Source organism: Mobula birostris, chromosome 16 (assembly GCF_030028105.1).
Source record: "Mobula birostris isolate sMobBir1 chromosome 16, sMobBir1.hap1, whole genome shotgun sequence".
Lineage (NCBI taxonomy): Eukaryota > Metazoa > Chordata > Chondrichthyes > Myliobatiformes > Myliobatidae > Mobula > Mobula birostris.
The window spans coordinates 29,930,991-29,945,980 of record NC_092385.1 but is presented as its reverse complement, the minus strand read 5'-3'; the positions used below and the strand labels follow the sequence as shown (position 1 = coordinate 29,945,980).

The window sequence follows — 14,990 nt, the reverse complement described above, 5'->3', positions numbered from 1 at the left end:
GCATTCCTCAGTGTCCTGCCACTCAGTGTGTAAGATATACTCTGGTTGGTACAGCACCTCAAACTGATCTACATTAACTCCGTCTGCCATTTTTCAATCCATTTTTCCAGCTGCTCCAATTCCTGCTAAAAGCGTTGATAGTTTTTCTCACTGTCTACTATACCTCAATCTTCGTGTCATCTGTAAATTCGCTGATTCAGTTTTCCACACTATCATCCCCATTGTTTATATAGGAGACAAACAACAACAGATTCAGCACCTATCCATGCAGTGCACCACTAGTCACAGGCCTCCTTTGCAGTGTCTGTAGATTCTCTCCTGTTTGTACATCTGTTACCACTCTCTGGCTTCTCCCATGAAGCCAATGTCGAATCGAATTTACTACCTTATCTTGAATGCCAAGCAACTGAACCTTCCTCTCCAACCTCCCATGCAGTACCTTATCAAATGCCTTGCTGAAGTCCATGTAGACCACATCTACTGCCTTTCCTTCATCAATATTCCTGGTAACGTCCTTGGAAAGTTCTTCCAGGTTGGTTAGACATGTCCTACCCACACAAAGCCAGTATCCTTAATGAGTCCCTGTCTATACAAATACTTATAAATCCAATCCCTTAGAATACCTTCCAGTAACCTTCACACTACTGGTCAGGCTCAACAGCCTATAATTTCCTGTTTTATTCTTTGAGCCTTTCTTAAATAGCGGAACAACACTGGCTATCTTCCAATCCTCTGGTACTTCACCTGTCACTAAGGATGATTTAAATATCTCTGTTGGGGCCCTGTAATTTCTGCACTTGCCTCCCACATGGTCTGAGGGAACACCGTGTCAGGCTCTGGCAATTTATTCACCCTAATTTGCCTCAAAACAGCATACACCTCCTCCACTATAATCTGTATAGGGCTCATGACCTTGCTGCTTTTCACTTCTATAGACTCTGTGTCCATCTCTCAAGTAAATACAGATGCAAAAAAGTCCATTTATGATCTCCTCCGTCTCTTTTGGCTCCACACATAGATTACCATTCTAATCTTCCAGATGTTCAATTTTGTCCATTTGCTGTTAATGTACTTGTGGAAGCCCTTAGGATTCTTCTTCACATTGTCTGCTAGAGCAACCTCATGCCTTCTTTTAACCCTCCTGATTTTTTCTTCAGTGTTCTCTTGCATTCTTATACTCCTCAAGTACCCTATTTGTTCCTACCTACCTACCCATACCCGATATACACTTGTTCTTTTTCTTAACCAGAGCTTCAAAATCTCTCAAAAACCAAGGTTCCCTAAACCTATTATCCTCGCCTTTTATTCTGACAGGAACATACAAACTCTGTACTCTCAAAATTTCACTTTTGAAGGCCTTCCAATTACTAAGTACACCTTTGCCAGAAAATAATCTGTCCTAGTCCACATTTGCCAGGTCCTTTCTGATACAATGAAAATTGGCCTTTCTCCAATTTAGAATCTCAACCTGAGGACCAAACCTACTCTTTTCCATAATTACCTTGAAACTAATGGTATTATGATCACTAGACGCAAAGTATTCCCCTACACAAACTTCTGTTGCCTGCCCGTCTCATTCCCTTATAGGGGATTGGTATCGCAATGTCTCTAGTTGGTACCTCCATGTACTGATTAAGGAAACTTTCCCGAACACATTTGACAAACTCATTCCCATCCAGCCATTTTACAGTATGGGAGTCCCAGTCAATGCAGAAAGTTAAAATCACCTTGCATAATAACCTTATGTTTCTTGCAATATTCTGCGAGCTATCTACAAAGTTGCTCTCTAGATCCTGCAGACTATTTGGTGGTCTACAATATAATCCTATTAATGTGGCTATATTTTTCTTATTCCTCAGTTCTACCCATAAAGCCTCACTCCAGTATGTCCTGTTTGAGTACTGTTGTGACAATTTCCCTGACTAGTAATGCCAAACCCTCCCCCCTTTAATCCCTCTCACTCTATCACATCTAAAACAATGGATCGCTGGACCATTGAGCTGCTAGTCCTGCCCATCCTGCAACCAAGTCTCACTAATGGCTACAATGTCATAATTCCATCTGCTGAACAATGTTTTAAACTCATCTGCCTTTCCTGCAATATGCCTTGCATTGATATATACACAGTTCAGAATATTAGTCCCACCATACTCAACCTTTTGATTCCCAACTTTGCATGTAGGCTTAACAACATCTTTCTCCATTACCACTCCACTATCTGCTCTAGTGCTTTAGTTTCCATTCCCCTGCAACTCGAGTTTAAACCCCACCACCCATCCCTAGCAAACATTCACACTAGGATATTAGTTGCCCCTCCAGTTCAGGTGCAAACTGTCCCTTCTGTACAGGTCCCACCTTCCCTGGAAGAGAGTCCAACGATCCAAAAAGCTGAAATTCTCTCTCCTGCACCATCTCCTTAGCCACCTGTTAAACTGTATGACCTTGCTACTTCTGGCCTCACTAGCACGTGGCACAGGTAGCAATCTTGTGATTACAACCCTCGAGGCTTTGTCCTTTAACTTAGCACCAAAGTCATTGAACTCACTTTTGAGTGGCAAGTCACCTCTGCTTCCAAATGTCATTGGTACTGAAGTGAAGCACAATCTTGAGCTGCATACCCTCCCGCTTAAGAATGCTGTGAACTCGATCCAGTCTGTCCCTGACCCTGGCATCTGGGAGGCAACATACCACCCAGGAATCTCGTTCTCGTCCACAGAACCTCCTTTCTGTTCCCCTAAAATTCCCTATCACGACAGCTCCCCTTTTCTCTCCCTGTCTGTCTTGAGCCACAAAGCCAGACCCAATGCAAGAGAGAGACCTGACCACTGTGGCTTTCCTCTGCTAGGCCATCCCCCTCACCGTATCCAAAGTGGTATACCTATTGTTGAGGGGAATGGCCACAGAGTGCTCTGCACTGACTGCCTATCTCCTTTCCCCCACCTAACGGTCACCCAGTTATCTGTGTCTTGCACACTGGGTACCTCTTACTGTAAGTTCTTGTATGAGAGTCACTTTTGTTGGGATTTCTGATATTAAGGTGGAGCATTGACAGTCAGATTCTGGACTGCTGAGACAGCATACAAGTTGAATTGAATTGAATTGACTTTATTACTTACATCCTTCATAGACACGAGGAGTAAAGATCTTTACATTACGTCTCCATCTAAATGTGCAATGTGCAATTTATGGTAATTTATAATAAATAGTATGTACTATAATATAACATAGAAGTACAGTTGTGTCAGCATGAATTAATTAGTCGGATGTCCCGGGCCTGTTGGCCCTGGCTTTTATGCTGCAGCACCATTTTCTGGATGGTAGCAGCTGGAACAGTTTGCGGTTGGGGTGACTCGGGTCCCCAATGATCCCTCGTGCCCTTTTTACACATCTGTCTTTGTAAATGTCCTGAATAGTGGGAAATTCACATCTACAGATGCGCTGGGCTGTCCACACCACTCTCTGCAGGGTCCTGCAATTGAGGGAAGTACAGTTCCCATACCAGGCAGTGATGCAGCCAGTCAGGATGCTCTCATTCGTGCCCCTGTAGAAAGTTCTTAGGATTTAGGGGCCCATACCACCTTCTTCAACCATCTGGGGTGAAAGAGGCGCTGTTCTGCCTTTTTCACCACACAGCCGGTATGTCAGACCACATGAGATCCTCGGTGATATGTATGTCGAGGAACTTAAAGCTGTTCACCTTCTCAACCTTGGATCCATTGCTGTCAATAGGGGTTAGCATGTCTCCATTTCTCCTGTAGTCCACAATCAGCTCCTTTGTTTTTTACAAGTTTGAGGGAGAGGTTGTTTTCTTGACACCACTGTGTCAGAGAGATGACTTCTTCTCCATAGGCTGCCTCATTATTATTTGAGTTTAGGCCAATTAGTGTAGTATCGTCAGCAAATTAACTTAGCAGCTTGGAGCTGTGGGTGGCAATACATTCATGGGTATACAGAGGGTAAAGGAGGGGCTTAGGACACAGCCCTGAGGGGCACCTGTGTTCAGGTCAGTAGGGCAGAGGTGAGGGAGCCCATTCAGCTGGTGACCTGACAGGAAGTCCGGGATCCAGCAAAACAAGGCAGGGTGAAGGCTGAGTTCTCTGTGATCCTTGTCGAGCCTGGAGAGAATTATGGTGTTGAAAGCTGAACTGTAGTCCAAGGACAGCATTCTCAAAGCATCCTTCTTCTCCAGATATGTAAGAACGGTGTGTAGAGCAGCAGCTATTGCATCATCTGTCGATCAGTTGTGTCAGTAGGCAAATTGTAGAGGGTCCATTGTGGGTGGTAGCATGCTGCAGACGTAGTCCTTGACCAGCCTCTCAAAGCATTTGCTTATTAATGAGGTGAGTGCAACAGGACGCCAGTCGTTCAGGCATGTTACCTTGGTCTTTTTAGATACAACAATAGTGGATGCTTTGAAGCAGGAGGGCACTCTGCACTGGGCAAGGGAGAGGTTAAAAATGTCTGTAAACACACCTGCATTTGTGCTGTGCACACTCTGAGTACAAAGGAGATTGTAAGCCTGAAGGTTTGGTTTTAATAATTTTGCTTCAGTTTTTTTTTAAATTCTAAATGCTTGGACTTTTTTTCTTTTAAAAATATTTTACTGCATTTTTAGCAATGGTTAGAATTGAAGTATGTGTGTCTTAATTTAAAAGCAGTTGAAATTCAAGCCCATCATGGTATTCTAGGTTGGACCAGCCAAAACATAATCATCATTAAAATCTCACTGCTAAATGAAAGGATACAGAGGGATAATAGGATCAGTTTAGTTCTTCCATTTGAGGCAAATTCAGGGACCATAGGTAGCATTGCAAGATCAGTCCCATAGTAAATGGAGAAGCTAGTACTTGAGATGTGTGTTGGAGAAACAAAGTGAGAGTCCTGTAGGTACTGTATTAGGGAATAGCAAGTGAACATGCACAACTCTACACTGAAGGATCTGTAGTGAAAAGAGTAAGCAGCTTCAAGTTTCTGAGGGCCAACATCTTGGATGGTCTAAACTGAGCCCAGCACACAAATGCAGCTATGAAAAAGATGCACCAGTATCTCTACTCTCCTAGAAGTGTTAGAAGATTCAGCATATTATTAATGACTGACAAACCTCTACAGACATACCATAGAGAGCATTCATGATGGCCTGGTATGGGAACTCCAATGCACAGGAACCAAGAGACTACAGAGAATAGTGGATTCAGCCAATTTCCTCACGGGTACAGCACTTCCCACCATTGCGGACTTTACAAGAGATGATATCTCAGGAAGGTGACATATAGGATCCCCATCATTTGGACCATGACCTCTTCTCATTGCTGCCATCAGCCAGAAGGTATAGGAGCCTGAAGACTCACACCTCAAGATTCTAGGACATTCTTCCCCACTGCCATCAGATTCTTGAACCAACCTTAACAACCCTAGGTCTACCTCAGAAAACTGGGTATTTCCTTCAACTTGCACTAATGTTGTTGATATGTTTGTTTATTCTGTCATACAAGTCATCTATAATTTATGTTAATTTATGTAATTTATGTTATGTTTGTAACGTGCTGTCCTACTGCTGTGAAAAAGCTCATTTTAACGGCATTTGTATTCTGGGTATGTATGCCCATAATGATGAACTTGAAACTAGTATAGAACCTTAAAAACATTTAACTTTTTATTGATTTCTTCTTGTGGATGGTTAGATCAATATTTATAAAATGAGCTTGAGATTTGTTGACCATTCTATAGCTTTTCAGGAATTATTTTTAGGATACAATGTGACAATATGTTTGTTTATTCCAAGTCATCATATTATCTCAAAGCCCACATCTTTGGAAGCTTTGATATAAATGTTATCTTTAGTCCTGCACCTTGACCCATGTACCACAATATCCAAAGATATTTGTACTTATCTAGAAACAAATTTCATATGATCATAGGGTAGCAGGGTGGAGATACATCTTTACCAAAGGACGTACGAGGTGCTCCTTCCTTCTGCTAGCCTGCAGGTGTAGCACCTGCTTAGCCCCCCCAATCGAGGTCACGTGAAGCCATGCGAGCAGATGCTCAATGGTCATATGAGCAGCTGGTGCATATTACAGGTTTCAGTTATGCGACCATTGACACCAGGCAGACAATCTCAGAAGAATATTGATAATGGCTGAGGTTACCAGTCTCGTAAGGACACTGCTCAGAAGAAGGGAAAGGCAAACCACTTCTGTGGAAAAATTTGCTAAGAACAATTATGGTCAAGACCATGATTGCCCATGTCATATGGCACTGTACACAATGATGATGATAATTATCCATGTATCTGGAAACATATGAACTTCTCTGCCTACCCACAGACAAAAATGACAGACGAGCTATCCTTCAAATGGAGCATGCTCATTGTAAGACAGTCTCAAATATTTTACTTTATGATTTAAAATAGTTTAGCTCAGACACAAATCCATTTTTCATCATAGAAAGGTATTAACTACCCTTTGCATCCAATTAAGCATGTTTCCTGACATCTTATTTTGGAGATTTTTCCCCCTAATCAGCAATATTTATTTTGATGGAAAAGAATCATTTGTAAAAGTTTCATAAAATTCACAAAGACCTTCACAAATCTTTGACTACTTACCTGAATGCATAGTGAGTTCTAAACATTCAAAAATCATATATAGGTCTCTTTTCTTAATTTTTATAGCAACATTTGTGTTCTGTCATCATAATTTATGCCCCAAAACACAGCACATTTTTGAAATGAGGCTATGTAATCAAACCAAAATATCTTCCCCAATGTCAACTCTGGAGTATAAATAGGGACAAGTAAAAGCTAATGTTCCTGATTGAGGAGTCTTTTCATTTGTTAGTGAAACATAAACATAATTTATTTAATTCAAATAAATTTACTTGATTACATTGAGACCCTTGTACTGCATTTGGATTTCTAGATTCTTGATTGAAATAGACTGAAAGAATCTGAAAAGATGAAGGTATAGAAGAATGTGAAAACCTTAGAATGCATAAGGAGGTGCTGGAATTTTCAGGCATTGAATGCTAACAATCAATTTATGACTGATGCAAATTGACTCTGCTCAATTCCATCATTGCACAAGCAAAGACGTTACCAATAAACAAGGTTCAACAAATATATTAATGTTTATCAACAATTTTGTTTTTAAAAATGATATCTTACATTTTTCACAATACATGCATCAGCATAAATCCAGTGGAATCTAGCAGCATTTCTTTGAACATTCTTTGCCAGACAAATTCTGGCTCTCGAGGGATGTCAATACCATTATGGTCACTGTCCTCCCCTATCAGATTCCAGGTTCTTCAGCTCTTTGTCAATTCTACCTATCACCTCCTAGCTTCTAACATCATTCTTCTATCATCCCCCTATCACCTAGATATGCCTATCACTCACCAACTTTTGCTTCACCTCTTCCCCAGCTTTTTATATTGGTATCTGTCTTCTTTCTTTCCAGCCCTGATGAAAGATCTTGGCTGAAACATCAATGTCCATTTCCCTACATAGACGTTGTCTGACCCACTGAGTTGCCCTAGCATGTTCTGTATTGCCCCAGTTCCACATCTTGCATAGGATGACATACAGTGTGTAATACTTACAAGTGAGTGTATTATAATTTGAAACCGATAAGTAAGCATAGTGGTTAGTGTGAGTGTCGGAATGAGTTTGTACATTCTCCCCGTGACCCCACAAGTTTTCTCTGGGTGCTCCATGTTCCAAGACATACAAATTAGGTTTAGTAAATTGAGTGCATGTTATGTTAGTGCCTGAGACATGGTGACACTTGTGGGCTCTCCCCAGCATATCTCAAACTGTGCTCATTGTTGACACAAACAATGCATTTCACTGTACGTTTTGATGTACATATGGCAAAAAGCTTATCTTTATATTTATATGTTCATCAAATGATGCATTTCCGGGCATTTGTGCCAGTTATAGCATGTAAAGTACAAAGAGCATGTTTGGTCATTTGTATTTGTGTCAGGTCTGCAGCAATGCAGTTGAATCCCACTACACTATTCTCACTCCTCAGCCTTATCTTCGGCTTCAAATAATCTTCAACTTTAAATGAATAAATACAATGGTTTCTGCTTCAATTATTCCTTGTGACAAAAGTTTCTACGAATCTGTGCCTCAAAACATTTCCTGTTAAGTTCTTGTGCCTGAATTCTGCTTAGATCTTGTTGCCTTCTGACGTAGACTGCTTCTCACTTTATTACTAATTATAGTTAAATAGATGACCTCTCATTAACCAATAAAATACCTTAATCTTCAATCTACCTTGTTGGCTTCATCAAAATCTGGCAATTGTAATAACATTTTGAAATCTTTTATCCTTCTCCGCAACAAAATAAGTCCCAGTTTTTCCAGATGGACATTTTAAACAGTGAGAGAGAGCTATACATGTTTAATTAAGCTTGTGTGTTACCATAACAACATGTTCTTCCAGTAGAAGCCAACCACCAACTTTATAAGCTCAATGCTATTATTCAGCTTTGAACTTTAAAAAAAAAGGCAAGACTTTGAAGGGAAAATAATTGAATAATCATCAAAATGCTTTGCTGCTTAAAAATGAGAAATACCCATTGAAAATTTCACAATAATGGGTAACTTTTTCTATCATGTACTAGAACAAAGCCCCCTGGTATTACACTTACACCAAGAACCTCCATGCTAGGTTACTGTGTGATGTACTAAAATTCAATTTCTTAAGAATCACGATATTACAGGTTATCTTTCATATCTTGGTAGGGAAGTAATGCAATTAGATCATCTATTTTAAAATATAGCCTGTGAATTTCTGTTTAATATAGGAACAGTGGGATAACTCTCTGCAAAGCTGTTACATCAACCTCATTTGCGACTCATTAGTAGTCCTCAGCCACCCACTCAAATCCACTTCTTAATCACTGGGAACAGTTTCTGATAGGTGACAACCATTACAGGCTAAAAGATGACAAGTAACAATCACATCGCCAAAGTACAGGTATTGACCATTTCTAAAAGGCAGTCAGCCTATATCTGATACTCAAAGGTAGCTGTCCATTATGAACATCGTGGTAACTGTACCGATCGCAGAAATAGCGTGGCTACAAGAGCAAGACAAATGCTGGGAAGCCTGCTGTGAATATTGCACCTTTTGACACCCAAAAGGCTTTTCAATGTCTGCCGGCAGAGATGGATGTGAATGTTTAGGATGGTTAATGGGGTTGCTAATCAAGAGGTCGAATGGTGTAAAGCTTCTTGAAAACTGTTGTTCTTGCCCTTATTGAGAGTACTGCATCATGTCGACAGAGGAAAGTTCTTGTGGCATCAGTAAATGAGTTCTTCATTACAGGCTCCTCAGACTAGGACCTGTCCTTGTACTCACAGTATTCATGTGGCTGATCCAGTTTCTGGATTATATGCTGAGGTACTTGATGATAGTATTTCTATTAAATGTCAGTGATAGGTGATTAACCTCATTGTTGTTGAAGGTGGTTATTTCCTGACTGGTTTTGGCACAAATATTACTTGCCACTCTGCAGACTTGTGCATGCATCTTGTTGCCTTCTGATGAAGACTGCTTCATTTGACGAGGAGTTGCAAAGGGAAATGAACATAATACAATCATTAGTGAATGTAAATACTTTGGACTAAGCAATAGAAAGAAGTTCAATGGTGAATAATTCAAAGTGTTTGAGCCTGGGACAGCCTTGAGGAACCTCTGTGGTGATGTCCTGGGTTTGGAAGGTTGAGCTTGACAACCACAATCATTTCTTTAATTGCGAGATACAACTACAACCACTACAAGGTGTTGCATTTTGGGAGGTAAAATGCAAAAGGAAAATATACAGTAAATAGCAGGGCCATGAGTATTGATTACTGGAGGATCTTGTTGTACAAGTTCAGAACATGCTGAAAGTGGCCATACAAGCATATGACGAGCTTGCATTTACTTGTTGGAATTTTGAGGATAAAAGTTGGAAAGTCATGTTACAATCGTGAAAAAAAAACTTTGGTTAAGTCAGATTTGCAGTATTGTATGCAGTTCTGGTTATTGTAGAAGCATATATGATAAAGCTATTAGACAGAAATGTGAACAAGCAGGGAGTGAAGGATATGGATCATGTGCAGGCAGATTAGATTAGTTTAAACTAGCATCATGGTTGACACAAACTAGGCTGGCCAAAGGCCTTATATTGCCAATGATTCTACCAAGGTAATAATGCCACACATGCTTAAATGCTATCTTGATATCAATGATAGCAATTCTCACCTCACCTCTGAATTTAGCTCTTTAAATCCACATTTGGACCAAGGCTGTGATGAGACCTGGAGCCAAATGGTTCTGGCAAAACTAACAGTGAACCTCATTGAATAGTCCATTTGCGAGTATGTGCCGGTTGAGAGCGCTGTGTATTATAGTTTCCATCACTTTGCTGATAATTGTTAGTATACCAACAGGGCAGTAGATTGTTTTTGACCTGATTTAGTCCTGCTTTTTATTAGGAAAATGCCAGTGTTACAACTGTACCAGAACAGCATGTCTAGAGGTGCAGCTGGTCCCAGAGTGCAAGTTCTTAGCACAGTTATCTGGTTCCTTGGTTACTGCTGTATCCAATGTCTCAGCCATTTCAGCTATTATACAGTGTGAATCATACAGCCTTGAACCTGGCTTTCTTGATGGTGGGGACCTCAGGAGCATGTCTCAGCAGGATTCTTGTTAAGTTTCATGACGCACTCAATATTGGTTTAATGTTCTTTTGATAATGAATTCCCAGGCTGTATACGTTAGTTTTATTTTGAACCAGATAATGTTTCATATGAATTAACTTTTCTCTGTTTATTTTTGCACTTTATGCTACATTTTCAAAACATGAAATGCAGTTAACACTGTTTTTATATTGTTTTAAAATTTAGATCTAGATTGTTAAGTAATTTGCGTACTTGAACATCTAGTTTACTCTCTATGCGTATTCATTGAAAATAAACTCAGTGGCTACACCTGTATACCCACTCGTTAATGCAAGTATCTGATCAACTAATCATGTGACAGTAACTCAATGCATAAGAGCATGCAGGCATGGTGTTCAGTTGTTGTTCAGACCAAACATCACAATGAGGAAGAAATGTGATCGAAGTGACTTTGACCGTGGAATAATTGTTGGAGCCAGACAGGGTGGCTTGAGTATCTCATAAACTGCTGATCTCCTGGAATTTTCTCACACAACTGTCTCTATAGTTTATAGAGAACACTGTGAAAAACAAAAAAACAACCAGTGAGCAGCAGTTCTGTGGGCAAATGCATCTTCATAATGAGATAGGTTAGAGGAGAATGACCAAGCTGACAAGAAGGTGGAAGTAACTCAGATAAGCACACATGATAACAATGGTGTGCATCTCAGCGCATACAACACATCGAACCTTAAAGTGGATGGGTGGCAGCAGCAGAACTCAGTTACAGGAAGTACCTAATAAACTGGCCACTGAATGTATATTCCCATTCACTGTGTTTCATTCCAATGCCCATCCACATTAAATAGAATCAGCAAACATCACTTCTGGTGATCAATGCTGACTGGTGCCTCAGTCATTCTCATAGTTCTAGAGGACTGCAATTCTAAAAGGAGTTGGACTAAACAATATTTTTTAGTTCTGTTTTATACCAGGTGTCCCAGAGATCATCAACATTATCCTCCTATGGTAGGATTCTATCACAGCTTGTACCCAAAAGCCTAAAGAAAAACTGACTAATACCATTTTCAAGTATCAATGCTGCAAATATATGCTTACATTATAAATTCTATTTATATCTTTGATACTAAATGGTTTTCACTGCAACAAATTAAGCTGAAGAACAATAGCTCAGTGAAGTTTCATGTGTCACATGCATTGTTATCTTGAAGAAACTATCGGTCTATGGCAACATAACTATGTATCATAATGATATTAATTACTGAACCATGAATAATATTGAAAACTAAAACCCATTGTTCAGTGATGTAATATGTGCTTTCACAAAGAAAATTTCTGTCCACTATTTTAACACAGATGTTAACTTGTATATTTTAAATAAGTTAACATATACGTACAAATGGCAGTCAGATATATGTCATCCATGTAGGTCAATTATGTATGCATGTCTCGTACTATAGGTCAATTATGAATGCATGTCATGCATTCATTTCCTGACATGTAAAATAATACTAATTATGCTATTGATTATAACAATGACTCATCCACTAACAATGGGTTCTAGCCTGCATGATATTTATGGTTCTGTAATTAATACATTTACATATCTTTTAAAAATGATACGTATCAATATTGTCATGGACGTATCTTAACCCATTGTAAATCTACAAATCATGAACTGATGCATTTTTCTTCTTTTAATACTCCACAGGCATTTCATAGATCTGGTTACATTTGTTTTATTCTTAATTTATTTTAGCATTAGAATTATTATTTTGCATTTTATGAAATATTAAGCATACATGAATAATACAAACAGTAACTCAGTAAAGTTATCTCATGCAAAAGGAAGTCTAGTTAGTGATTATTTCATTAACACTTCAATTCAAGTATGTGTAGAACATCATAATATCAGATAAACCTGCTGAGCAGATATGTGAAAATGGCTCAATTGTAACAAGTAAAAGAACTACATGATCCATTACAGTTTAGGGTCTATTAATCATAATTGAATGAGAACAAGCCATGAACTAAAACTAGCCAATTAATTTCAACTAATCAGATTTTTATCTGTTTTTACCAAACTTAAAGACTTATGCTATACATATTTTATCTTAATGCTTGCTCATTACTTGGAAAATAGTGCTAAAGAATACATTCCATATAATATATGTACATGATAATGTTGGTGGAAAACAGCAAAATTTCTGGAGATTTTGGATTTACTTTTCTGATATGGCAAAATACTCCTCCTTCAACTAAATGCACAGAGGAACCTGGCTCAATTCCGGTGCATGATTAGCTTGGGTAGGTATACTTTGAGTGGAGCAAAGTGCAATATTATCAATTTTTCCTGCCTCCAAGGCTCCAACTAGCAATGTAAGTGAACATTGAAAGGAGGGAGCCAACTCAAGCAAGCTCATGTTCCAGAGAGACATGCAGCTTAAACTTCAACTAAGAGTTAAACAAGCAAATTTCTTCATTTGTTAACAAATTTCTTCTGTAAGTCAAAGCAAAATTGACATCTTCAATTCCGGTCCTAGCAAAATTCCAAAAGTTCTACCTCTTCAAAGTTCAAAGTAAATTTATTATCAAAGTACCTACTGTATATGCCACCATCTGCAACCCTGAGATTCATTTTCTTGCAGGCATACTCAGTAAATCCAAGACCCATTATAGAATCAATGGAAGGCCACACAAAACAGGACACCCAAATGACAAATGTGCAAAATACAACAACTGTGCAATACAAAAGAAAGAATTAATAAGTAGCTGTATAGATAGATAAACAAGCAATAAATATTGAGAATGTGAGATGAAGAGCCCTTGAAAGAGAGTCCATAGGTTGTGGGAACAGTTCAGTGATGGGCCGTGTGAAGTAGAGTGAAGTTATCCCCATTGGGTCAGTCAGATGATGCATTACAAATGTTTACACTTTAATTTTCAAAAGTACACTCCATGGCCATTTTATTAGGTACCTCCTGTAACTAATAAAGTGGCCACTGAGTGTATGTTTGTAGTCTTCTACTTCTGTAGCCCGTCCATTTCAAGGTCGATATGTTGTATTTTCAGAGGTGCTCCTCTCCACGCCACTGCCGTGCTGGTTATTTGATTTACTGTAACCTCTCTGCCAGCTGAGCCAGTCTGGCCATTCTCCTCTGACCTCTCTCATTAACTGAACCTGTCAAACATGTCTGCGAGTTTTTATCCATTGAGGTGCTGCCACATGATTGGCTGATTTGATATGTATATTGACAAGCAGGTGTACAGGTGTATCTAATAAGGTTGTCACTGAGCATATGTACTAGGTGAAGAATGAGTCAGCAATGTATTATTAAATTGTATCATTCAGAGAATTGTATCATTCTTTAATATATAAATGCAATGAAGCATATTGCAGTATAATTCTCTACTGTATGACTGTTCCTTTAGCAATCTGAAACATAGAAACATAGAAAACTTACAGCACGATACAGGCCCTTTGGCCCACAAACCTGTGCCAAACATGTCATTTAATCTGCCCAATTCCTATGATTAAGATGAAAATTTCATTTGCAATCATAAATAATAAACTACTTTGATGACAGTAAGTTATTTCCTAATCAGGAATCTAAGTATAAAAAGTAAGGTGAATGAGTCTTAAATCCTAACATTTTATTTTCTCTTGAGTAAATTAGAATCCAATTTTTAAATACATTGATATATATTATTTATGAAAAAATATTGTTTTTTGGATGAAGTGATAATGTATACTTTCCAATATTATACTTTCATTGCACATTCATTATCCATTTTTAAAAACAAAGTATTAATAACAGAACACACTCTTCATTTTATGTGGTAAAAAATAAATTTAAGAGCTAGTAAATAAATTAGCAAGTTAAATGTCTGAATTATTAATCCTACAAGTTTGCTTATGGAACGTCCCACATGACCAAGAAGTCCTATCACAAATTATACCTTCCCACGATTCATAAAGCAATAAGAACATTGACAAGCTTATTTTTCCGAATAACCGACAATAGTAATTTTGATAGAGTTTTCAAAGTTGCAATATTGTTCTGAATGTTGAAGTTTTGATATGCATGTTGTGTTTGTTTCAACAAAATAATTCAACGAAAGGATTCTCATTACTACAGCATTTTAACCGTTTTTCTGTATAAACCAGAGCTCCAAAGCTTGTTAAACATTCTGCAAAAAAATCAGTCCTCTAAGCATATATCATTCCCTCCGGGATTCTTCAGAAGCAATCACACATACCATCTGTAAACGAATATTATTAATGTACTAAAATTATGTCCTTTAAAAT

At 38.6% G+C, this 14,990-nt stretch overlaps 1 protein-coding gene across 1 annotated transcript in view; it reads right to left on the bottom strand.

Moving 5' to 3' along the window:
• synpra (synaptoporin a) overlaps nt 1–14,990 on the bottom strand; it is a 320,849-nt gene that overhangs the window by 304,903 nt on the left and 956 nt on the right. The window lies entirely within an intron of this gene.